Source organism: Embiotoca jacksoni, unplaced genomic scaffold (assembly GCF_022577435.1).
Source record: "Embiotoca jacksoni isolate LCO1_2020_lvr unplaced genomic scaffold, fEmbJac1.0.p SCAF_24, whole genome shotgun sequence".
Classification (NCBI taxonomy): domain Eukaryota; kingdom Metazoa; phylum Chordata; class Actinopteri; family Embiotocidae; genus Embiotoca; species Embiotoca jacksoni.
Window position 1 is genome coordinate 6,736,611 of NW_027185375.1, and position 24,095 is coordinate 6,760,705.

A 24,095-nucleotide genomic window follows, 5' to 3' on the forward strand; every position below is an offset into this window, starting at 1 on the left:
TATGACTCGTCCCGTTTGAGGTCAGGGTTGCACACATCAAAGCCAAGTAGACGGCCAAGTTGGTAGCCACTTTCAAACACACACTTCACTCCATAGATGTGCTGGCAGTCATTCGTGTCTCCGTCAAACATGACGTGGACGAGGATTCTTCTACTGTGAAGGATGTAACTGATTGTAATCATAAAAGGGCTTCAGTAGAAATACATTTGCATCCAAATATTCAAGATTAAATGCACATCTTGTGTTAAAAAGACAACAGTTTAAGGCCGTATTATTTCTTATGCACGAGGAGTTCTAATTATTTCAGTAAAATATGAAAAATCAGTCTGTTCTATGCTGTGTTTTTTTGCAGTGCAGGACAAAAGAGATGAAATGTACAATGTTATCTGGTTCATTCATTTTAAGTATCTCCCTTTCTGTACCGACCAGTAGTAGCAATGTTTGTCTTGATATTCAGAGTTTAGGTTCTTCACTTGACTGCAGCAGACCTTTTGTCACGTTCTCTCCCTCACCCATACACACAGGTCATTGACTGTTTATAAAAGGGTGCCTTAAGCTGCAATACCACTGGGTGCCACTAGATGTTGGCTCCAAAAAGTCTCTGGCTCCATAGACTCCCATTCAACTTGTCTCATAAAATTCTCAGTCAATAAAATTTCTCCATGATTTATCTTGGGTTTGTTAGCTAAAGTTGCGCCTTCTTATTAGTTTTCTGCCGCTCCATCTGAAAATAATCCTGTCATTAATTAGAAAATACGATTCAAAAAGCTGTGGGGTTTTTTTTGTTGTTTTTTTTTGGGGGGGGGGGGTGCGGCGTGTCTGTTTGATTGACAGGCCTATGATGTAGTCAGGTTATGGCTATTGGTGGGTGTAACGTAGTATCGCAGAGTATTCAATCAGATCAAGTCAGATCCGTCGCTTCCCCCAAACTCGTCTAAACATGGTCACAAGATGCCGCTGGCCAAAATCCAAACTCGAGGCTTCATAACAGGCGTTCACAAACCAGTGGGTGACGTCACTGTTGTTTGCCGCTTGACACGGGTCCTTTTTAGCTGTGTATTGTCTCTCCCATGTGTTCATCATAGATTAGTGAAGCAGTGCAATGTAGGAATAGTCAGACTCCCTCGGAGCCTAAATACCACATGTGCACAAATAAAGTCTTTAGAAACCACTCTGAAAGTGGGAGGACTACACATTTACATTTTACACAGCACATCGCTCCGGTGATGTTTGGTCTGATGCAGTAAATCTAAATCGGTCTTTGGACAGTAATCGGTGCGAAAAGCAGCAGTGTGAGACAAAAATAAATCTCAGACGTTATCATGATGGGGGACAAAAGGGACAGAGCTGACAGAGAAAAGGCAGCAGAGAGAAATGTGAGCATATGGATCGAGGAGAGAGAGCACGGGAAGACAGAAAACTAATTAAAAAAGTAGAGTTTAGTTGGGTGTTGATTCCACGAGGAGCAATGGTCCCAGGTGTTTTAGATGAGGGGAAACAGGAGAGATGAGGGAAGGCGAGGGAATCCAGGTCCCCGTGTGCCATATGTTGTCTGTCTTCCCCTCTTTCTTCTCACTCTTTCATTTCAGGCTTTGCTCACTGAGATGAGCCGATCTCTCTCTCTCTCAGCATCTTAATGCTTATTGCGGTGCACTGCAGGTTAAGTAAGGTGACAGTGGAGTTGAGTGGGCGGCGGTTTGGCCGTGGAGTGATCGCGTGGCTGTTTGCATATGGTTTTGTGTGCATTTCAGAAAGCTTCAGTAGCTTCCATGATTTGTCCTCCCAATCCAAGACGTGCTTAGTGTGGATGTCTATTTGTTGTTCTCTCACTAGTTATGGATTTCAGTGTTTGTACTGCACGCTCAGTTTTTTTTTTTAATTGCTCAACTTGTCCTGTGTTTGCATCGCTTATTGTTTGAACGTGAATTTCTCAGTGTGTGCTGGATAAGACGGCAACTTTGCCAAAGTGCAGCAGGTTTTGGCTGCCGAAGTACCTCTTTGCAGGTTTTTGCTTTGTTGCGAGTACAGTACCAGTCCACGTACGTGCCTGCTGGTGTTTCCTCTCTCGACCACGAGTTTAAATGACACCCTTCCCTCAACGCAGCCCCACTCCAGCCGGATAACCCCCCTCAGCCCCACCCATCACAGATCTCTCCACCCTGTCATGAAATGCAAGCTGCTCCCACTGTACATTCCACGATGAGCCAACTCCCCCTGTAAATTAGAGTTGGGCCGGGGATGGGGGGTGGAGGGGGGGGGTGGTTGTCATTGTTTTCTGCCAAACAAAGGCAGCCAGCAAACAGGAGTGGAGCAGCTTCCAACCAGTGGTTAGTCAGGCTTACCGGTTGAGGGGCCTGTTGGGAAGCTGCTTCCGCTGCTTCCGCTGCTGCTGCTGCTGCTTCCGCTGCTGCTGTGTCGCCAGGTTGGAGTGCCTCAAGGCTCCGTCCTGGGGCCCCCCTTTGGTCTCATTTCTTCCTTCTCTCTCTGTTGTGACTCTGTGCCCATGTGTGGGCCCTCAGGCTGTTGTCAGGCAGATCACGGGAACTGTTGTGAGTTAGCCTGGCTGTCTGTGTCTACCTACACACCTCTGTTCCCTAAATAAGGAGAAAGAAAGGAGAAGGAGGGAGACCAGGGGATGGTGGTGGGGGGGGAGGGGGGGGGGGCTACAACACAGGGATCCAGTGAATTCCTTGACGTGTGCAAAACATGTCCGCAGGGGGAACTGCAAGCCCAGCAAGATTCACAGACTTCCAACTTCTTAAAACAAGACTATCAATCCTCCTCCTCCTCCTCCTCCTCCTCCCTTTTCCCGTCCTCCACCTCCCCCTCCTTCCCCCTCCTTTGCCCTGGAGTAGATTAAACCGAAGGATAATCTGTGGAGGAATTCCAAAAGGCAGGAATCCAGGGATTATACAAAATAAGAAAATTGTAGATGATGGAATTTTTAAGGGTTTGCTTGAAATGATTGCTCGGGTTTTGTGCTTTGAGATTAGAATTAGTGACAGCATGACCAATTTTAGTACACAAATAAGATGATAAAAATGGAGGAAACAATACAGCATCAGACTAAAGCAGATGTGCTGGCTCGTCCGAGACATTTATAGTGCTCCTGCCATGTTGCACTGAACTCCTATAGGATCTTTTTGTTTTTTAAATTAAGACAGAATACATGTTTATTTACAGACCGTTAATATCCATATATGTTTGTTCTTTTTAAACTACCAGGCAAATTAGTAGATAAATGAGTAAATAACCTTAAATTAGAACAATCAACAGTGGCACAATGGCATGTGTTCACTACTTTTATATGTTAACAGCTAATGACTGGCTAAGTGATAGACTACACATCGAATTACACCAGCCTGTAATCATGTCCACAACTTACATTAGTCTTTAGTCTTCTCCCATCAATCACTATTAGTATTTAGGGATAGTATAATCACATATTGTACTTCATTAATCAGAATTATTTAAGTTCAACTTGTTGGCTAATCAGACATCATATGACCACGAGAGACAATTTGGGTCAATCCAAGATGAGCAATGCACGGTTTGCTAATGGATATCACAGCTGAACTATTAACTATTTCATAAATTGTACGAGTTTGCTTTCAAGCAAAAAAAAAAAAAACATTTGCCAGTTCTAACTTGTTAAATGTGAGTGTTCGCTGCATCTCTTCATCTCGTTTTATTTTAATAAAAAAAAAAAATGGAATATTATTTGAATGTTGCTTGAACTTGACGACAAATCTCAAATATTTAAGATATTTTTTGACAATAAATGAGGGGGGGGGGGAAAAATCTGCAAATCAATTATTTAATTAAAATAATCCTTAATTGCAACTGTAAGGTTAAACTAAAACTGAAGGTATCCCTCCGTGGATCTCTCACCTCTGTGTATTGTAATGAAACAATCATTGCTTTTAATTTCTTTGGCTGACCTCCTGTTTATGGCACAGAAAACCTGGTGCTGTTCCATATGTGGGGACAGTAAATATAGTCTGGCAGCAGAACAGTGTTTAAAACGCTGTTGCGCTATCTGTGTTATTGTAAACAAGCTGCATGTTTGGGGCTTAGCTCCTCCTGTCCTACTTAACCGCTTGATAAACAGGCTTTAGCTTTAATTATGTGATGTCTGAAATTGCACCTTCTTACATCATGCTGCTATCTTGTTTTTGTGTTTTTTTTTCTGGCCATGTGCTATTTAGTGCATGCATTTGTGTTTGTCCATCACTTTCGCCAAGCTGCCGACTGTCTATATAGTTTGGCTGTCTGAGGATATAATGACTGTGGGTGTACGTCTGGTAACTAATCGCTGCTGCGCTGAGCGGTTGGTCAGTACATCGGGTTCTGTTCACCTCAGTGTGTGTGTGTGTGTGTGTGTGTGTGTGTGTGTGTGTGTGTGTGTCTGTTTGTCTATTTTCATATATACCGGGAGGATTACATCAGATCTTGTATATGTTTATTTTTAGGGCCACATTTTCTGCTGGGCTGTCGTCTTGTTTTTGTAGTTGATTAATATGTTGACTGTGTCCTAATGTATGTGTGCGTGCGTGTGCATGCAGGAAGCTGGGGGTCACCATATATGTTACTGTTTGCAGGCTTGTTTCTACCACTAACCTCCTTTATTTGTTTAAATGCTCTTGATACTGAAATATTTCTTGTTTGACTGTAAGATTTGTTTCATGGTGTTGACTTGAATTTTGACACAAATAAACTTATTGGCTCTGATTTTAATATTTAAATTGTAATACCGTAACCGTTTTGCTTTGATGTCAGATATTGCCGTTTTTGAGGTGCGTCTCATTAAACTATGTGGCCGAAAGGCAGGTTTTTTTTATTGCCTCATGTACAAGGCAATGCTCATAAAGATATCTGGGCACCAGTTTGGTGCGGAAAACTTGACTGGCCTGAGTCCTGACATTAACCCCATCCAACACCGTTAGGATAAACTTGGACACAAAGAGTTAATATCAGTGCTGGACATCACTAACAGTCTAGGGGCTGAACGGGAGCAGATTCATGCTGCCAGTTTCCAACATCTTGTGGAAAGCATGAAGAGTGGAGGCAGCAGCACATTTATCCACAAATTTATAACGAGGTGTTCAACAATCACAGATGGGTGTTGTGTTCTCTGTCCACATACTTTTGACCATTTAGAGCACGAGTAAACCTGCAAAAGATAGATTACAATAAAAGTGACGGGCTGTATGAAACTCAATCGCAGCGCTACTTTCTATGATATATATCAGCCAATGGGACTGATAAATGTATCATTTCTAATATCTGTGGTATGCTCTCTTTTCAGGTGCGGGCCAGCTACAGTCCGTACACACCCAAAGTGCTCAGCACTGACAGGTAAGAGGAACGAGCCTGTGTGTGTGTGTGTGTGTGTGTGTGTGTGTGTGTGTGTGTGCGCGCGCTCTAGTGCGTGTGTGTTTCTACCCTAATAGATTATCGATGCACTGCTGGGTTGGTTGGCTACAGTGGAAATGGGCCTGGACTCCCCTGAGGAAACAAGATATCTCCAACACACAACTGCACTCAGCTAACACACACACATACAGGAGGCACACTGTGACTAGTAGAAAGAAAAAGACTTTAAAGCACACTCACACTCACACACACACTCACACACACACTTATGTACAATTAGACACGGCACACACCTGCTGGGTTTTGAGAGGAAGCTGAGTTCCATTCTGCCTGGATCTGGAGATGAAAGGGGGAGTAGAGGAGAGACGGGCAGGAGGAGGAGGAGGAGGAGAGAGGGAAGAGAAGGTTGAGGAGAAGAGAGAGAAGGAGACAGGCAGGGAGGTGCAGGACAAAGAACGAGAGCAGATGAAGAGGAAGAGGAGGAGCGTGGATGAAGACTGAATGCCAACTCTTCCACCTGTCCTCCCTTCTTCTATCTGACGCTCCTTTGTGAACAGATGGGTGGAGGTACCCGATTGTAATGAAAGCCAGAACAGGAAAAAAGAGACAGACAGATACATACATACATTCAGTGCATACACACCAACAGTCACACATGGCTGCGCGCACGCACACACGCATGCACACACACACACACACACACAGACACAGACACACACACACTTTTACTCCAGCAGACAGACACAGTACTTTGCATCCTTTGTTGCTCGTTGGCTCCTCATTCTCCCCTGCAATCAAACTGTATTTACATATGACTTGGTGTGTGTGTGTGTGTGTGTGTGTGTGTGTGTGTGTGTGGTGGTCCGGGACTATTCAGGTCAGACAGGTTCTACAATACAGTAAAGGCACTGTACACACAGTGTAAAAAAAAAAATCTGAATTGAGCCCAGTGATGTTTTTTCTGGACAAGGAGGGAGGGAGGGAGGGAGAGGCTTCAGGCAGGTGATGAATCAGATGAACGGAGGGAAGAAAGAAGATAAGGTAGGATGAAGAAAAAGGGAGGAGGAGAGGGAGAGGGGGAAAAAAAAGACGGCATCAAACTTGTGCGCCCTGTGGGTCTCTGCTCGCAGAGGGAGGAGGGCAAATGGAGTCATGGTGGAGAATTCAAATGTCTTTGTGTCAGCGGGTTCACCAGCAGCAGTATGTGCTGAATCCATTGAATTTCATAACCCTGTGTGTGTTTGGAGTTGATGAAACGTGTGGCATGTTGTGTTGCATTTTTAAAGCTACTTGGAGACTTTTCTGTGTTGCAATTTCAAACGACACACTTGACCTTCCTGACGTATTGTAACATGGATTCAGTAAACTGAACATAACACACTTATTTGTACCAAAGTTTATAAGTATGCCATCAGATAACAAAGGAAACAGATGAATTGCTGAAAGAAAGTTGAAGGTTAGAGGCTAAGGAAAACAATTATATAGGTGCACGGTTTACTAATTATTCATTATAAAAGCTTTTCTTTCATTGAAATACAAAATATGAATAACAGAATATGTGGTTGTGATATTATCTTTGAAAATGCAGGTTCTGGATTTTGATTACCATATTTCATTATATTTTCAGTACGATGAAAGAGCAATTCCACTTTATTGCAACTCAGTTAGTTTATCAGATTAATAGTTTTGACTCGTGCATACTTGTGATCAACTTAAAGTTTCAAAAACAAAACGAGGCATAGGTTCGTTCCAGCATCTTCAATTTATTTATCCATACACAGGTTTAAACATCCATTAATTTGTACGTCCTCCCGAGCTTCTCTCTTTGAATTTATCCAGGAAATAATTCACCTGTCTTTCATGAAGAAAAGGTTGTACGTTGTATGGCCAAAACCTATTTTTGTCCACTCTTTTCCACAAAGTAATTCAACAAATCACTTCCTTCTTAACCCGATCACATGGCCTCATTACTGCTCATTTGGGTGATTATATGGGCTAACCCTACCCTAAGAAACAAAACTATAACCAAAATCACATTTTGAAACTTGTTCTGCCAAATGTAGACAATATTTATCATGGAAAGAGAGTATTCTTATTTCTAATGATAAATCAACACAAAAACATACTTCTTTTACCAAGCCAAACTGATTTGGCTTTTACGCCAGAATTTCTTGAGGTCAAAGGGTGAAACGGCAGCATGAGTATTCAGTTTAGGCTGTACTCATTGTTTGCATGAAACCTTTTCAATAGCATTCCCCTCACAGCAATTTTTTTAGAATACAAATGGTATTATTTTACATTTTAAAGACTTGTACTCAATTAAATTTGCTTTATGTGGGCAAAGTGTTACTGTTCACCGTCAGCCTGCAGCCGTTCACGGTGGTCAAATGTCCTGCCAGCGTGGGCTCGCTGTTCCAAGTCAAACGAGTTCAGTTATGTTTTTTTTTTTCTGGCCAGACCACCCGCTCTCTCTCCTGCAACTGTTTACATCCAGCTGTCAACTGAATTTTACGCAAACTTTTAAAATGTTGTAAAGCGTGAAATGCAAATGAGGTGTTTTCCTTCAGTCACTTTGAAATGGATAAACCAACTCCTTTGGATGTCAAAACTGAGCCAGCACTAGAAAGCTGGAAGGATTCTTTCAACCACTCGTCAGTATTTTTGGGTTTGTAGGACACGATATGTTACACTATACAAGTACTAATTGTACTACAAATACTACACGGTACAACTTCCAAAACACCCCTCACAACTCTGCAGTAACTATTAGTGCCAGAAATAGCATTTAAAAGCAGAACTTTGACATTTTGGGAAATACACTTATTTGCTACCTTGGCATGAGTTGGATTTGAATTTGAATCTCTCTCTCATATGTCTGGTAAATGTGAGGGCCCAGCCAGCAGCTGCTTAGCTTAGCATAAAGACTGGAAACAGACATCCTGAAGTCTTGTCATCACTGTGAGTTTGGAGGGCAGCCAGCGCAATGTTCAGGAAGCTACTGTTCCAGGCAAAGAGAAAAAGCTCGACTCACAACCCTCTGTAAAACCACAACTTGTCAGTTTTACTCTTCTCATCAAACTCTTAGCAAGGAAGCAAAATAGCTCAAATCATAGTCAAGACTCTCTTTCTCACTGCCGCTACAGACTCTACTCCGCTCCACTTGATTGTTGGGGGGGGGGGGGTGGTTTCATCGGGCAGAAGTTGTGTAATGACCCGGTACTTGGTACCGTTTGTGGTACCACCTCTGATGAGGTCCTAAGAGAGCTAAGCCGATGCTAAAAGGTGACATGAAATCACTGCAGACCACTGATTGGTCAGAGAGAATCCTCACAATCACTGTGTCTTCGGACGTCCTGCGCAAATTCCACAATTTTTAACTCGCCGAGCTCCTTTAGATCAACCTGCAAAACCACGCTGTGGTCAACTGACCAGCAAATGTGTGTGTCATGTTGAAGATGACATCACAGCAGTCAACACTGCAGGGTCTGTGGTGGAAAACTAAATCCCAAAAAGTGCCTGATACCAAAAGGGGTGAGCGGTGGATCTGTCTGACTAGATCTGAATGGAAACTTGGCTATACTACGTCCCGCCCAGCGATAGCCATAACCTGACTGCACCACAGGCCTGTCAATCAAACAGCTAATGCTTATTTTGTCATTAAGGAGGGGATTATTTTCAGATGGACCGCCAGAAAACTAATAAGAAGGAGTGACTTTAGCTCGCAAAACCGAGATAACTAGTGGAGAAATTTTATTGACTGAGAATTTTATGAGACGAGTTGAATGGGAGTCTATGGAGCCCTAGTGGCACTCTGTGGTATCGCAGTTTAAGGCACCTCTGCATTGGCCTTTGTTTTTTGGACCCAGAATCTACATCTACATATACAGTCAATGATCGTCACACAGAAAGGGGTTGTAGGTAACTTTAGCCACGTGTTGCTGCTTGTTCTGGCACAAGTGCTTCCACACAAACCTACAGGATAAATGAAAAAATGTACCACTCACCAAAAAAAAAAACCCGCTTCAAGTCAGCTTGTAAGGTTTTTTTCAGTAGTACATGATGAAAATATTGCTGATCATAATCTGAAGAGATCGACCTCTCTCAGGAGTAAAACTTGTTGTCGTGAGGAATCAACAGCAGAAGGATAGAGTGCAATATTTGAGGGGTATGAAGCAGGAGGAGGAGGAGGAGGAGGGGGGTATCAGGAGAGTCGGCCTAAACAGTGTTAATTGAACACAGCTGTACCTCGTTAAACATTAATTGGCAATTAATCAGCTCAATCTCCCCCCCTCTCCCCCCCTGAATATATCTTTATATCTTTTAAGAGAGAGAGAAAGGGGAAATAAAGTAAATTATTCACAGGAGCACAAGGAAAGCCTGTTCTCGCTCAGCCTCCCCCCCCCCCCTCTCTCTCTCTCTCCGTCTCTACTTGTTCTCTCCTCCATCTTCTCACCCGTCCTCTAACTCTGTGCTTCATTCAGCCCCATTAATCTAGTTTTCTGCCTTTATCTCCGCTTCCTTCCCCTCATCCGTCTGTAGTTCATCCAGAGACGCAGCGAGAGCGAGGTAGCGAAAAGAGAGATGTCACAACAAGGAGGAAGTGCCAGAGGGGAGAGTTGGATGAGGAGGAGGAGGAGGAGGAGGAGGGAGAGGCCTCGATGCTCCGCCATGGAGGAATTCAACAGGAATACCAGTGAACAGTAAGTGTGATTATGTCTCCACTTGTTTTCAAACTTCGGGAGTGAAGAGTGTTCATACATCGCAGCCAACATCTGGCATTAGTGAACAGATGCAGCCCACTTCCTCTGCCCTGATTGAATGTGAGCTCGGTCCCCTCCTCTTCTCCATTATCAGATGTTGTGATTTTTACAGCCAAACCCACCGTTTAGATTCACATTTATATATTTTACTGTTTCTGTCATCAGACAAGTCAATGAGCAGAAAATAGGGATTTAATCACAGTCCATAAACACTTCCTGCTAACCAGGCAAACAGCGACTTAGTGAAACCACCTTTTAATGCTGACGTTTCACAAAATGAACAGTTTAACATCAACGCTCAGGTTGTTAAATTTTTTTGGGGGGCTTTCAAAGTAAGTGATCACAGAGAGAGTTTGGTTATGTTCAGACTGCCAGCCCAAATCTGATTTTTTTTTTGTCATATCCAGATAGGTTTTTTTTTTAATGTCTGAACAGCAAAAAAAATACATAAAATGTGATTTTTGCGATCTGGATCCAAATCACATTTAGAGGTGGTTTAAAATGATCCATCTCAGTCCGGGTGCTCCGCTGGCTTGGATTGGACTTCTTGTGTCACTCCCAAGCCGACGCGCGGTGACAACATTTTCAGAGAGACAGAGTGAGCAGAATCTTTGCTGCCGCCGGCACAGCGCTAACAGAAGGTGTCGGACAACGATAACGACACTCCGTCGGACAGAAGCCGAACTATAATGTCTGCTGCCACTTCGGTTCCGGCAGCTTCCGCGGTTGGAAAGCCGCGTCACCGGCGGAGCTGCTCGTACGTCGTTACCACAGCAACCCGTGCAGACCACCGGTCGGTGATGTCTGGAGACACAAGATCTGATCTGTTCACTTGCAACTTGCAGGACGGTCTGTCCTGAAGTACTGTAAGTTGCAAGTACTTAATGCTATTTTTGTTCATGTGGACTGTTGTCTGACTGAGAGAAAAAGTGTTCACACGCTCTGAACAGCCTCTTGAGGTGGGAAGATGTGATGATTGTTGAAATGGAGAGAAGGCGCCACACTTTTGGACCGTCGTTCTTCAAAGGCCTTAATGGTGTTTTACAGTAAAGTGACAGAGGTCACACAGAGAAGACAAGTTCAAACCTAAATTACCGTCTGACCTCCAGGAAGCTGGCCCAATCACTGCGAAGTGCACATGCTTCGTTTCACAATGTTAGTTTGTCAGATGTCTTAGCTTGTCAGATGTAGCCTGACTCCCTAATTCTAACTATGTAAAGGTGTGGGAAGAGAAGGTTTCAGACGCCCGATCCAACAAACACTTGAAACATGAGCCCGTGTTTCAGATTCATCGGCTCCAGAGACCGTTTTTGAGACGGCGAGCCAAAGCGGAAAGAAAGAGTGTGTTTTCACATGTAAGCAAGCCACCGGTGCGGATGCACTCTGAGAACACAACCTGTGAAGGCTGCTGGAGTTTATATCCAGCATATGTGGCCACAGGCACTTTCTGTTCCCACTGCAAAGTGTTTGAAGGCATACTGTGCGTGCGTGTAGTAAACCCAGGCTCTCCTGCGGATCCAGTCCGTCGGGCTGCTCAGCCCGGTGCTGCTGGTTCTTATATAACACTACAGATTACAGCAACAAAGATAACCTGCGATGCACTCACTGACACACATTTCTGCTCTCCCTGTTCACCTCGATATGTCCCTATCTCCTCGTCCCGGCTCCCACTTGTTTCCTCCCCCCCCCACATCGAGCCTATTTCCATCTCGCTCAATTAAACGCTCTCTCAAACGCTTTGTTTCCCTCTGTCTCTTTTCATTATCTGATGCCGCTTCCTGTCTCTTTGCTCTCTTTATTGGTGTCACTTTGGCTGCATCCCAAAATTCCCAGCTATTACTCACCCTTTCTCCACTTGTACCGCCGTTTCTCTCTTCTTCACTGTCCTCTCTATCAGCTGCCATCTATCTGCCCTCACCATCGAAGTCTTTTCTTCCTCTCGCTGGCTCTCTCTCCGTCTGGGCGCCAGCGCAAATATTACAAACCCTATCGCAGGCTGGCTAGAGGCCAAATCAGCTCGGTAATGAATCAATACAGCGAGAAAATTATGTAACGTGCCACCATATTGACTGGCCTTCTCCGCGTCCTCCCTCCCTCCCCGGCTGGTTTCCTCCTCTGCTCCTTGCCCTCTGCTATTCACTCACCTTGTTTTACTATCCTTTATTATCTTTTCCCCTTATTTAACCAGATACATTGTCAAAGTCTTATTTGGCCTCAGGCTTTGTTTTGGGGTGAAGGCATGTTATACACGTAGGTTCACACACAGTACTGCTGTCATCAGTTATAGTGTCAGCAGAATAATTGCCAGACATCAAAGGGATGAAATGTAACCGGATCTTCAACCGTACTGTACATTGATTTTTTTTTTTTTTACTAAGTTTTAATGAGCTTTCAGCTATCTTAAGGTTATTCAGTCTGTGTGTGCTGGTTCGTTTGTTCTTGTGCAATGTTTAATTACTGTACACCCAGAGCACCGGGCTGGAAGTGGACAAACAGAAACTATTGGCTGCTAGTGTTGGTGTGTGTGCAGTACTTGGTTGTCTGTAAAGTTAGGTTGAGAGCTCAAGCCTCAGTCAAGCGAAGACCCAAGTGCCACGAAATAACTTGACTTGACACACTCCATAACACAAGCACTGGCTTCTGATTGGCTGTGGTCCCAGTAGGTGAAGCTAGAGTACAGTCAGGTTGGATGAAATCCTCTCTTTTTCTGAAAAAAAAAACATTGTGATTCTGCCAATTTGCCATTTTTCCAGTTTAGAGGCCAACGTGTGACCAGTGTTTCTGTCCCCCTTTGAGTCTGTAATCATGCACCAGCGTTGTGTGCAGATATAGGTGTCAGCAACATTTTAATGAATTACATAACTTTGTCCGTCAGTTCATTGTTTAACTTCCTTGTGGGGCGGTTGCCAGACTTGAGTGATATCCTTCCCTGTTCATTCAGTCAATGTTTGTTAGCTGCGCCAGGCTGCAGATGTGAATCCACTGTGTTATTTACAGAAGCCTGGAGTTCAGCTGTTTGGAGCCTGTGTGAGCTCCTTACGTTACGTAGATCCCTGTCTACATCAGTGTGCAGAGCAATGTTTATGCGTGTATGCACATTTATCTTGGTCCAAAATTATTTTCAGTCACCTGTAAAGTACTAACTTTATAACATGTATGAAAGGGTTTTGTTTGAGTGCCAGAGGCCTGAAATTAATAGAGATATTTTACCTGTTTACATCCACTATTCAATCCAATATTCTTCTGCATGGAAGCAACACGTTATGTCATAGTTTCACTGTGAGCACTTCCATCTGTCCTGCTATCACTTTGATCACACTTTTCTAAAGGTTGCGGGGTTGCGAGCTTCTAACCACAAAGATCAAATAAATATGAGTAGTTATGCGAATGAATAATGCAATTTTTTTTTAACTCCGTGGAGCATAAAAGGTTTGAGGATAGTTTATATCGGAGTCTGTATGTTTTACATGGCAGATTGAAGCCAATGGCACACCGTTTTAGACACCAACCGCTTCCGCTACAGCTTTAAAAGATAATCTGCAGTATGTTTGTTAAATCAAACATTTGAGCTAAAACTCATTAGAAGTGGTTATTACCTGGAATGATGCATCATAAATCTCCACAGCAGCTGCTTTGCTGATATTATACGAAACATTCATGCATCACCACCGCAACATATAGATTACAACATCTGTATCTCGGCACTTAGCATCTGTAACCGTGATGCACCGGGAGCTGGAGTGAAATGAACCTATTTCAGAGCGCAGATGCATTCAACAACTGGCACATGTTCAGCTGCCAATCCTCTACAAAGTCTTCAGCTCTGCCTGCAGTGTTCGTGTGTCGGTATTCTATTACCTTTCCTCTCTGGTCATGCAGTCTGGAGCTGTGTCTCCTGGTGCCCTGCTTCTTTATGGAGGGAGGGAGGGAGGGAGGGGGGGGGCGGTCTATAGGAGTCACTGAGTGCAATAATAGGGCCTATATTTCCTCCAGCCTATGCCCTGGTCAGAGAGTGCAGCGGCTCCATGCTGTATTTTCCATACCGTCACCCCACCTCCCTCCCCACCGTCCCACTCTCCCTCTCCCAGCTTTCCAACTGTACTTTTTCTCTCCGCTCTGGAATTCCATCTTCCTGCACGTGGCCGGCACTCAAAAGGGCACGCTGTGTGTGTGTGTGTGTGTGTGTGTGTGTGTGTGTGTGTGTGTGTGTGTGTGTGTGCGCGCGCGTGTGTGTGTGTGCGTCTGAACGTGAGCTTTCGGAAACATCTCCCACTGAAGAAAACGAAACATGAAGTATGCAATTTTTTGTGTTTGTGTGCAACACGCCAGCAAGTTGTGGGCACTATTGCCCCTCCGTCCTGAACTCACACCTGTTTCTGTACCCACCTTAAATGCAGGACATCTGTCCCAACACATTTAATCATGTGCACGGATTTGAAATATATCTGAACAAAGGCTACTTATTAGGAAATGTATGATAGTTTCCAAATGTTCTTTTGAATATCTTTGGCTGGTTGTTAATTTGTCAGACTTTCACTTTCAAATAATATTGAACTAAAAAGCTATTTCTTAAGTCCCAAAATATCAAGTGGTTTCGTCGAGAAAACAAAAAAACACCACACAGATAAAACAGTGGAAGAATGAAGGAAAATCCATAATGCAAAACAGAAAGGATTGATTTCATTCTCACTGAATATTTTTTTTAAGAACTTCGGTCTTTTGTTTGTTGTTTTGACCACGACTTGTAAAGGTCCTAGTAAGAAATATGATCCATCAGATGACCCGACAGGTTTCAGATAAACGCTCAGGTCAGACCCATGAAGACTGAACGATGCCAAATTACCCAAATTCTTTGTTTTCACATCTATAACGGTTTACAGAGCAGCCTCCCAGTTCACCTCCGACCTCCCATATTGTCAGTAGTTGTACATGAGGGATGATTAAAGAGATATTGAGTGTGCTTACTTTTGTTTTTACCTCCAAGTAACAGTGGTTTATATGATGCGGCTGAACTGACTGCTCAGGTTTCTTGCCAAGCTTGACTTCGTTGTAGTAATGTTGTCATTCTCACGTCTCAGCACTGATGCTAAGTTAAGTGATGATGGAGAGAAAAAATTAACATATGAAAGTTGTAATAACCATGAATTTATCTTGTTATGGTTAAAAATTCACGCAAACCGAGTTTTCAAAGTAGAACGGGCAGAAATGTAATCATCCAATCAAATCAAGCTGATTTAATTAGAAACAGAAATTAAATGTGTTAAATCCAATCGAAACGCTGAAGTCATGCCGACAGAAGTTGGTAAACACAGGAAAAGACAATTGTTCTCACTGAACCACGTTAGCTGGTCTTCACGCTGCAGCCTTATCACCGGCTTCACACATCTGTTGTAATAAATCCACATCTGCACGACCACACATTCTGCTAAGTTTTACAACCCTAATCGAAGGTTATCTGTATTGGTTATTTATTTATTTAAAAAAAAATAAAATTAAATCATCAGTGCATCTACTGTAGGTCAAAGCACGTCTCCATCAGGCTGACATCACACTAATGAAGAAGAGAAATCGAGGCAGAGAGCGAACACAGTGGCTCCTTCTGCTCTCCAATCCCATCTGTTTGACACGGAGGGAGGGAGGGAGGAGAGAGAGAGAGAGAGAGAGGGGTGGTAGACGAATGAGAACGAGGCCAGATCAGGCTGAGGGGGGGGGGGGGGGGGGGGGGAGGGGGAGGGAGGTTGGAAAGGGGGGAGGTGCTGTTTAGAGAAAGGCAGGGAGTGAAAAAAAAAAAAGAGAGGGAGGCAGGCTGGGGGGTTGGGCTCCGAGCCTGTGCATGCAAGAGAGAGAGAGAGAGAGAGAGAAAGCAGCGATGTGTGTGTTGTATACGTCTGTGTGTGTTTGTGCGTGTGTGTGTGTGTGCGTGCGTGCGTGCGTGCGCTCTGTTCCTTTCCTTTCTTTGTTTGACTACTGAGTAGGAAAAAAAAAAAGAGCGAGACAGAATATAGAGATAGAGAGAGAGAGAGGGTGAGGAAGAGGAACACAGACAGGAGGAGAAGAGGAGGAGGATCCAAGAACAGAATCACTTTTATTTTTTAGAGAAGAAAGACAAAGAGGATTTCTCTCTTCTCTTCCTCTCTCTTTTTTTTTTTCTTCTTCTTCTTCTTCTTCTTCTCCTCTTCTTCTTTGCAGGCTTGTAGAATAAGAAAAAAAAATATATATATACACCAACAACAACAACAACAACAACAGTGCTGCATGCGTTTGACAACAGTGTCATATCCAGGAGCAGTGAGTGTTTTGTGTGCGCTGGCTCAGTGCGAGTGTGTGTGTTAGTGTGTGTGTGTGTTAGTGTGTGTGTGTGTGTGTGTGCGTGCGCGCGCGCGTGCGTGCTGAGGAGGTGGGGGGAGGCAGCCTGTGCACTTTAAAGGGAAAATACAAGGCACACACAAAGCTGGGAGCGCAGGCAGGCAAGGCAAGGCAAGGCAAGGCAAGGCAAGGCAGCAGAAAAGGCAAAGGAAGGGAAGGCAGTGGGAATCTGCTGAGCTGGCTGACGCTCCAACCAACAAGCCTCTTTTGGATTTTACTTCCACCGAGCCGGCCCCCCCGTGCGTCCCTCCGCGCTCTGCCACGGTAAGACGAGCTTCCGATCCGCGAACCTCTCAGCTGTTTGACCGCTACCGCTCTGCAGACAAAAGCAGGAGAAAGTTGCCGTGTGTGCGTGTATGTGTGTGTGTGTGTGTGTGTGTGTGTGTGCGCGCAGATGGAGAGGAGCTAAGCTAAAGGCTGGAGCTAAGGCTAAAAGGCGTGAGGAATGCAGCACAAAGGGAGCTTGTGTGCTCCAGCTGGGGCTGTGTGTGTGTGTGTGTGTGTGTGCGTGTGCGTGTGTGTGCGTGTGCGCGCGCGTGTCTTTGTGGACAGGCTTGAATGTTTATGTCTCGGGGGCTACCCAAACTTTTGCATGTGAAGGATGCCCCCCAAAAATAGACAAGCACTGATGGTGACTGAGCTCCTTTATGGAAAAACCAGATTTTGTCCTGTTCTGGCTGATGGTGGACTGAAACGTCAAGAGGGCGAAAGCTCCCGTTACCGCAGCGATTAGTTCCATACATGAAAATGGATATACTGATATTAAACTATTGTTTGGAAACAAAAGAAACCCCCATCCGGTAGAGCGTTAAAGGTCCCAGCCGGTCAGTTTAAAGACCAGGGGTTGGTGTCACAGCAGGACGAACTAAATAACCCTGACTGGCTCTGCAGCCAGCTGGCTCAACCAGCACACAAAACAAAACACAAAAAGTAGCCAATTTTTTTTTGTTTTGTTTTTTTACTTCTCCGCCTTTTTCTCTCTCCTGTCTTCTTATCCTCTTTCTCTCCTGCATCTTTTTCTCCGTCTTCCACCACCACTCTTCACTCCATGCTGATCTAAGTGGCAGTTTTCACAAAGGATTTCTCTTTTCCCTGCTCTTCTTTCCGTTTGTGTTCCTTTTCTTTCTCACTCCTCTCATCGTCTTCACTGCTCCCTCCTCAAATAAGCAGGTGACTGAACTGGACGTGGGTCTTGTGACTTCGCTGGCCGATGCACTAGTACCCATCTCTTCTGCAAGCACACACATACAAACACAGATGCCAGCTCCCATTAGCTTTTTATACACTGCACACACACACACACACACACAGTGAGAGCTTAGTAATACAAAGTGCATGTTGTCCTGTCCTGTGTGTGTGTGTGTGTGTGTGTGTGTGTGTGTGTGTGTGTGACATATATTAAAGAGCTCATAGGAGCCGGCTCTCTCGGTTTGTGTGTGTGTGTGCTCCTCCCTGCAGGAGTGTGTGAGAAACTCAACACTTGCTCCGGCGTCTGCCTGGAGCTAATATTGGTGGCAGTGTGTGTGTGTGTGTGTGTGTGTGCACGCGTGTGCGTATTAGTCCCTGTCCTAATTAAATCCATGCCCCCTGTGTTCAAACCAATACAAACATTCCTAGAATAAAAGCCTCACTAGAAAGACCTATCACACATACTACTGTAAACTGATCCTTACAGTACTCACACACACACACACACACACACACACACACACACACACACACACACACACACACACACACACACACACACACACGTGAGCACCCGGCCTGCACATGCGCACACACACATTTCCACACACAAGGCAGGATCAGTGTTACTATTCCATTTGCTGCCCCCACCCTTCCTGCTTCCTCCAGGGAATTTCCTTCTTTTCTCTCTTTTCATTAGTTCATTACCAGTGGAAGTAGAGCATCTTCTACTCTCTGGCATTTTCTCTTTCCTTTTTTTTTTTTTTTTTTTTCTCCTTTGTTTCTTTTTTTTATTTTTTTATTATTCCTCTACCACTTCCTGTCCAGCTGCGATTATCCAATAGCAGCGTGCCAGGCGCGGTTCAGCCGGGGTCGCCTGCTGCTGGACTGGAATACATCATAGCTACGTGCTCTGATATCTGACATAGCCTGGCCCAATTAGGAAATACTGTATACAGGACACAGCCAGCGCTAATGCTGCGCTAATCTGTTTATACTGCGCTGCTGGTTTCCATACAGAGCACGGTGTATTACTGGAGAATATGATATGGTTTTATATATTACATTACGTTGCGGAAGAATTGATTATGTTGAGATGGATTACTTTTTTATAGAGTGCTATGTTTGATGAAGTGGAGTGAGATGCTGAATAAAATGTGCTGTACAGTAAAGTAGATGTCGGAAATCGGTAGAATAAATGAAAATGTTAACTGAATAGAAATATTGACATTATATTGGATAATAATAATTATTTGTGGCCTACATGATGGCATGTTAGGGAACATTAAAAGAGTAAAACTGGATTGATGATAGAAGTTACGTCAGAAATGTGAATGTGACACAATGGACACTGATTTAGGATTTTTCATTTGAAAGGTTTTTCTTTTTATTTCCATGTCAGACATTTGCTCGACCTCACAATCCGATCTAAACCTGTACACCCAAGCATTACCCAAAATATAACAACACAATACCTGCAAATTATAACATATGCAAATGTATCATGTTTATGTGCAATCGTGATCAACTTCTGTTCCCCTTTATCTCTTCAGATGTATTACTTATGTCTCAGACGGATAACTGAGTCAGCCTTTATGCAAAGATTTTTCTTTATACTTTATAAAAAGGACAATAGAAACAAAAAAAACATCATGTAAACATAATTTGTAAGATATGATATGCTGGTCATCATCATACAATGAGAGAAACATAACGAGGCTTATGCTTTTAGTCGGACACAGTAATATGGTTTAATGTCATCAATAACGTGGGCAGACAGATTCCATTACTTTTCATGATGGCTCTTGTTTTTTCTCTGTATGCTACAGTTTTGCATAGTCATTAGTCGGGTGGGTGGGGGAGGCGGGGGTGGGGGGGGGGGGGGTGACCCAGCCCAGCTGTTTTGCCAATGCAGATAAAATATGGGGATGTTGCCTGTGATGACAGTTGATTCTGGAGCTGTCTGTGTAGCGACAAGCCATTTCCTGCACCAAGAGCCATTAGGACGCCACCCAAACCTCCCCTCCTCCTTCCCTCCCCCCCCCCCCCCTAACCCCGTCTGTCACCCACCACACTCCAGTGTTCCTCTGCAGATGTGCACAGACACACAAGGAGAGGAGATGTGGGGTGTGGGGAGGGGGGGGGGGGGTGCGTTTTTGGTATTTGAATTTTGTATGTGTATGTGCTCTTGCTCTCCTCTTTACCCCTCCTCAGCCCCAGGGCAGTCCCCCCATGGCTGAAGGGAGGAGATTGTGCATTCATTGGAATGGAGGTTGAGATGGCAGAGTGGAGGAGGAGGAGGAGGAGGAGAGTGATTGAGTGTGCTGCCTGGAGAAGAAAAAGGGAGACAGAAAGAAGGGAGAGAGAGAGAGGAGGAGAGGGGGATGGGTGGGCTGCCTTGTGTTTAAGAACAGGGTGGAAAGGGGAGGAGAGGAGCAGACAGGCAGGAGAGGAGGTTCTGGGGTGGAGGTGAGGGGAGGACGGCTGCATGGCTGGCGCCGTTGGTCGGTTGTGTCTGCTGGAGCTGGGCTCACAGCGGCTTGTGTTCCAGTGATAATTTGAGACACTTTCATGTAAATAAATGTTTTACCGTGATTGATCGAATGTTTAATAATTGAGCTCATGAAAGCTTTTACGTCTGCAGCTCTAATCTTTGCGTGTCAGGTGGGACAAAGCCCGACTTCCTCGTGAAGTGCTGTGCGTTGCGTTTTCATTAAACAGCTGTGGAGCCACCACGTGTGTTTTAAAAAGTACATTCAGTAGCGCGCACAGGATAAAACTCACTGCAGGGAAGTGTTTATCAGGAAATATGAAGGCTTTACTGAAGCAGCTAAAAGAATGCAAGTAATTACTTTAAACAGTGTATTATAGTGTAATGTATGAGTCTAGACTTTATTTTGTCTTTTTGTTGGATGGGGACGGTGGTCTGTTTTAATGAGATATTACACAAATGTCCAGTATTTGTTTGGTTTGGCAGGAATCGGGCATTACTGAACTGTGCATATGCAGTGGGTGGTACCAGCTGGCTTCATACAGTCTCCAAAACACTGTATTAAATACTGCATATACATTAGAGTGTTTTAACAGTTTTTACACTATTCATCTTGTATAACAGTCACCTTTTCAGAGAGACAGAATTCGTGCCTTCAGGATCATGGCTGTGTTTCTAATGGTGGGAAAATACAATAGTTTAATTTTCTTCTGGGGCTAAACAGTATGGTCTGATGCTTTATCTACGATTGCACTAGTTTTATACTCATAATCAGAGTTTGTGAAGGCGCAAAGGGATGAGGCTTAGGTGGTTAATTCTATTATGCAGGGTCAAAGGGCTCAAGCAGATTAGCTTTGGCCTTGGAGCCAATATCTACCATCATAACCAGCCTGTGTAGGTAGCTGTATATGATTAGCTGAGAGCGAGACAAAGACTGCAACAGAGACATGATGAAAGACAGAGCAGAGAAGCCAGGCAGTCTGGTGGAGGGTCAGACCCATGCACTGGAACTGGACTTTCTTATTTTTCAGAGCAGTCTGGATCTGAGCTCCAGTCAGAGACACACAAGAAGAAGAAGAATTAGAGAGAGAAGAAAAAGGACTGGAGATGAAGAGATGTGTGGGGGAGTGGGAGAAAAATAGCCATGCTGAGACATTTTGAATGCACACAGACACACACACAGAGGGCCATTGGCAGAGCTAGTATGCTGAGTGTGCACATGGCTTCTTTGTGTGATGGAGAGGGGCTCGGGTTTGTTGATTTAAGGTAATGGCTTCCAGTCGTCTCAGTTTGAAGAGAGCTGTGTCTTCCTCGTGGTCTTCTGGTAGTATTTGGTCTTTTGTCTTGCAATAAAAAAAAAAGTAGAGGGTTGTGTCACTATCAGGCAGACAAAAAGACCAAATACACAACACACACACACACACACACGCACGCACGCACGGTCACATACACATAGGCAGACAGAGTGTGTGATTGGCCTTTGTACCCATGAACTTTTGAGTGACTGACACAGGTGTGTGTGTGTGTGTGTGTGTGTGTGTGTGTGTGTGTGTGCGTGCGTGCGCGCGCGCGCGTGTGTGTGCCTGTGCCTGAAGTTATCACTGTTTCGCAGAGGTCATTGGTGGAACTGTGTGTGTGTGTGTGTGTGTGTGTGTGTGTGTGTGTGTGTGTGTGTGTGTGTGTGTGTTTAGCCACTTTTGCATAATGTGTGTGAAGGGCTGCAGATTGTTGAAGCGTGCCGCCTCTAATGAAGGACATAGTTCTTTCACAGCTCATGATGAAAGCGGAAGAAATGTTAAAGAAATCCCAAGGAGGCAGAACGAGTGTGGAGTTATAGAATTGAAAGCTGTCAGGTATTTGTGCATGACCTTCACTGGACATTCAGTCTTTGCACCAACTTCTGCACGTCTACTGACTCTTGAATATTCCTGAAATAGGGGAATGTTTTTTCCCTCTCTTGTATTTCTTGTCTTCATTGTTTGCTGCTTGTAGTATTAGTTATATATATATATGTGCACTGCAGCTTATCCTGCTGTGGCACTCTGGATAGAAGCAGCTGCCTGAAATGTAAACCACAAAAAAATAGAATGCGAGTGCACCAACACACAATCACATAAAACGCGCACTTGCACGACAGTTGTCCCGTCCACGGTGCCTTTGCTGCACTCTGTAATTGCATGCAACAAAATATGCAGCCTCTTTGAAGGTTTTCTGCTCTTCGGCGGTTCTCTTTCGTTTTCTCTGTATTTGTTTATTTGTGGTGTTTCTCAGAGTGATGCGGTGCAGCGCAGCTTCTCATTGCTTGTGCACGTGAGGCTGCGTCTCTCCCCCTCCGTCTGGGTCTGGGTTTGGGGAATCTCTGCGGAGCTGAGGGGTTCTGCCCGGGACCGTCGTCAACAGTAGACGCACGCACGCACTGACAGTGACATCATCGCCGCTGGTGCACGGTGCACTTTGGTGTTGTTTCAGCTGGTTGCACACCTCCCAGTTTTTGTGGCCTGGTGCAGCGGCCTGCCTGGCACGTATGCAAAATGAACTAGCTGGTGGAGGCACCAGTCTGTTAGAAGATCCGTCTCGACAGCATCTCTCTGTGATCCATCACTGAACGAGCACACGGAGCCTGTTCAGGAAGTTTACTGAAACAGTTGGAAAAGATGAGCCATTTTGCAGAAAATCTCCCCGGCCGCTTTGTAAAGGCTACGAAATGGGTACAAGCCATTTTCTTTGATTTTCTTATTGACATACTTCCCTCACATCCCCCTTTCTTATTGCTATTCCAGCAGTTTATGTTGTATTTGTATCACCTATTGTATTGAAGGAAGACTGCAGTGAGTCAAGCACACCGCAGTCACCAGTATAAAAGTAAATGCGCTGTGTTTAAGTCTCAGTTGGTTCTCAGTGAGCAGTGCCTCAAGCATAAAGTTAGCTTTAGGTTTTGTCTCCGAGTCTGAGTGAAAAGGTGAGACTGTTTCACCACCACTGCTCTGGGTTTGCAGGTTTAGTTTTTTGTCTTCTGGTGTTAATGATGCCATTACTGGGACACAGTGTCCAGTCCCACCTGGTCTTTCTCGTCCCACTGATTTTATTGAGCAAAATTCAGAAAATAAAGTAAAAAAAAGTCATTCAGATCTTTGCTACAAAAGGTAAATTTCACTATTATTATTCCCATACTTAATGTATGATTGTCAATAGTATTGATAGCTGTGTTTTTTCATTGATGCATCTTGCATCATGGGCATTTTGGACATTCATGTTAGATGCTTGACTCATTCTTCACCCTGTGAGGTGCTGCAGAATAGGTTTTGATCTTCACTGGTGTTTGGAGTACGAGCATATAAAGTAGCTCACAGGCATTTGAATTCCTGTTTCTTGTCTTTCACGTAAAGTGAAATCAGTGAGAGTATTTTTTTGTCGTCATCCCAGGACAAACCAACAACTTTACTTGAAGTAACATTCACCCCTCGTGTTCGCAGTGTGAAGAATCTAATATCTGCATTTCTTGATGCAAAACTATATTCTGCAGTCTGCACCCCCTCTAACACGCAAACAGCTAATCACACGCACACACACACACACACACACACACACGCATATACACACACATCATCCATAACATGTGAGTGACCCCACAGTGACCTCAATTGATCCAGCAGATTGACAGTAATGCATTAACCTGATTATGTTTCTAAGGACACGGAGGATTAATACAAGCAAAGAAGAAAGAGGTTGACGGTGTGTGTGTGTGTGTGTGTGTGTGTGTGTGTGTGTGTGTGTGTGGACAGTCTGGCAGCTACGATTCTTTCTCTCTGTGTTCATTTTGATCCTCCTCCTCTACTTTTCCTCCTTCTCTTCCTGCCCTTGCTGTCTCTCCTGTGTGTTACAACACCTATCTCTTTAACCCAGTTCCACACTGA

The 24,095-nt window shown here is 44.3% G+C and overlaps 1 protein-coding gene across 5 annotated transcripts in view; it reads left to right on the forward strand.

The window, feature by feature from the left end:
• Positions 1-24,095, forward strand: part of kdm6ba (lysine (K)-specific demethylase 6B, a) — a 99,800-nt gene that overhangs the window by 31,729 nt on the left and 43,976 nt on the right. For 4 of the 5 annotated variants that reach the window (XM_069159217.1, XM_069159223.1, XM_069159220.1 and 1 more), the window contains exons 4-5: positions 5,309-5,358; positions 9,916-10,076. The gene's annotated coding sequence lies outside the window, so the exon portion shown is untranslated. Of the gene's footprint in view, positions 1-5,308; positions 5,359-9,915; positions 10,077-15,949; positions 16,767-24,095 lie in introns of those variants that run through there. The other variant, XM_069159219.1, reaches the window with a different exon arrangement.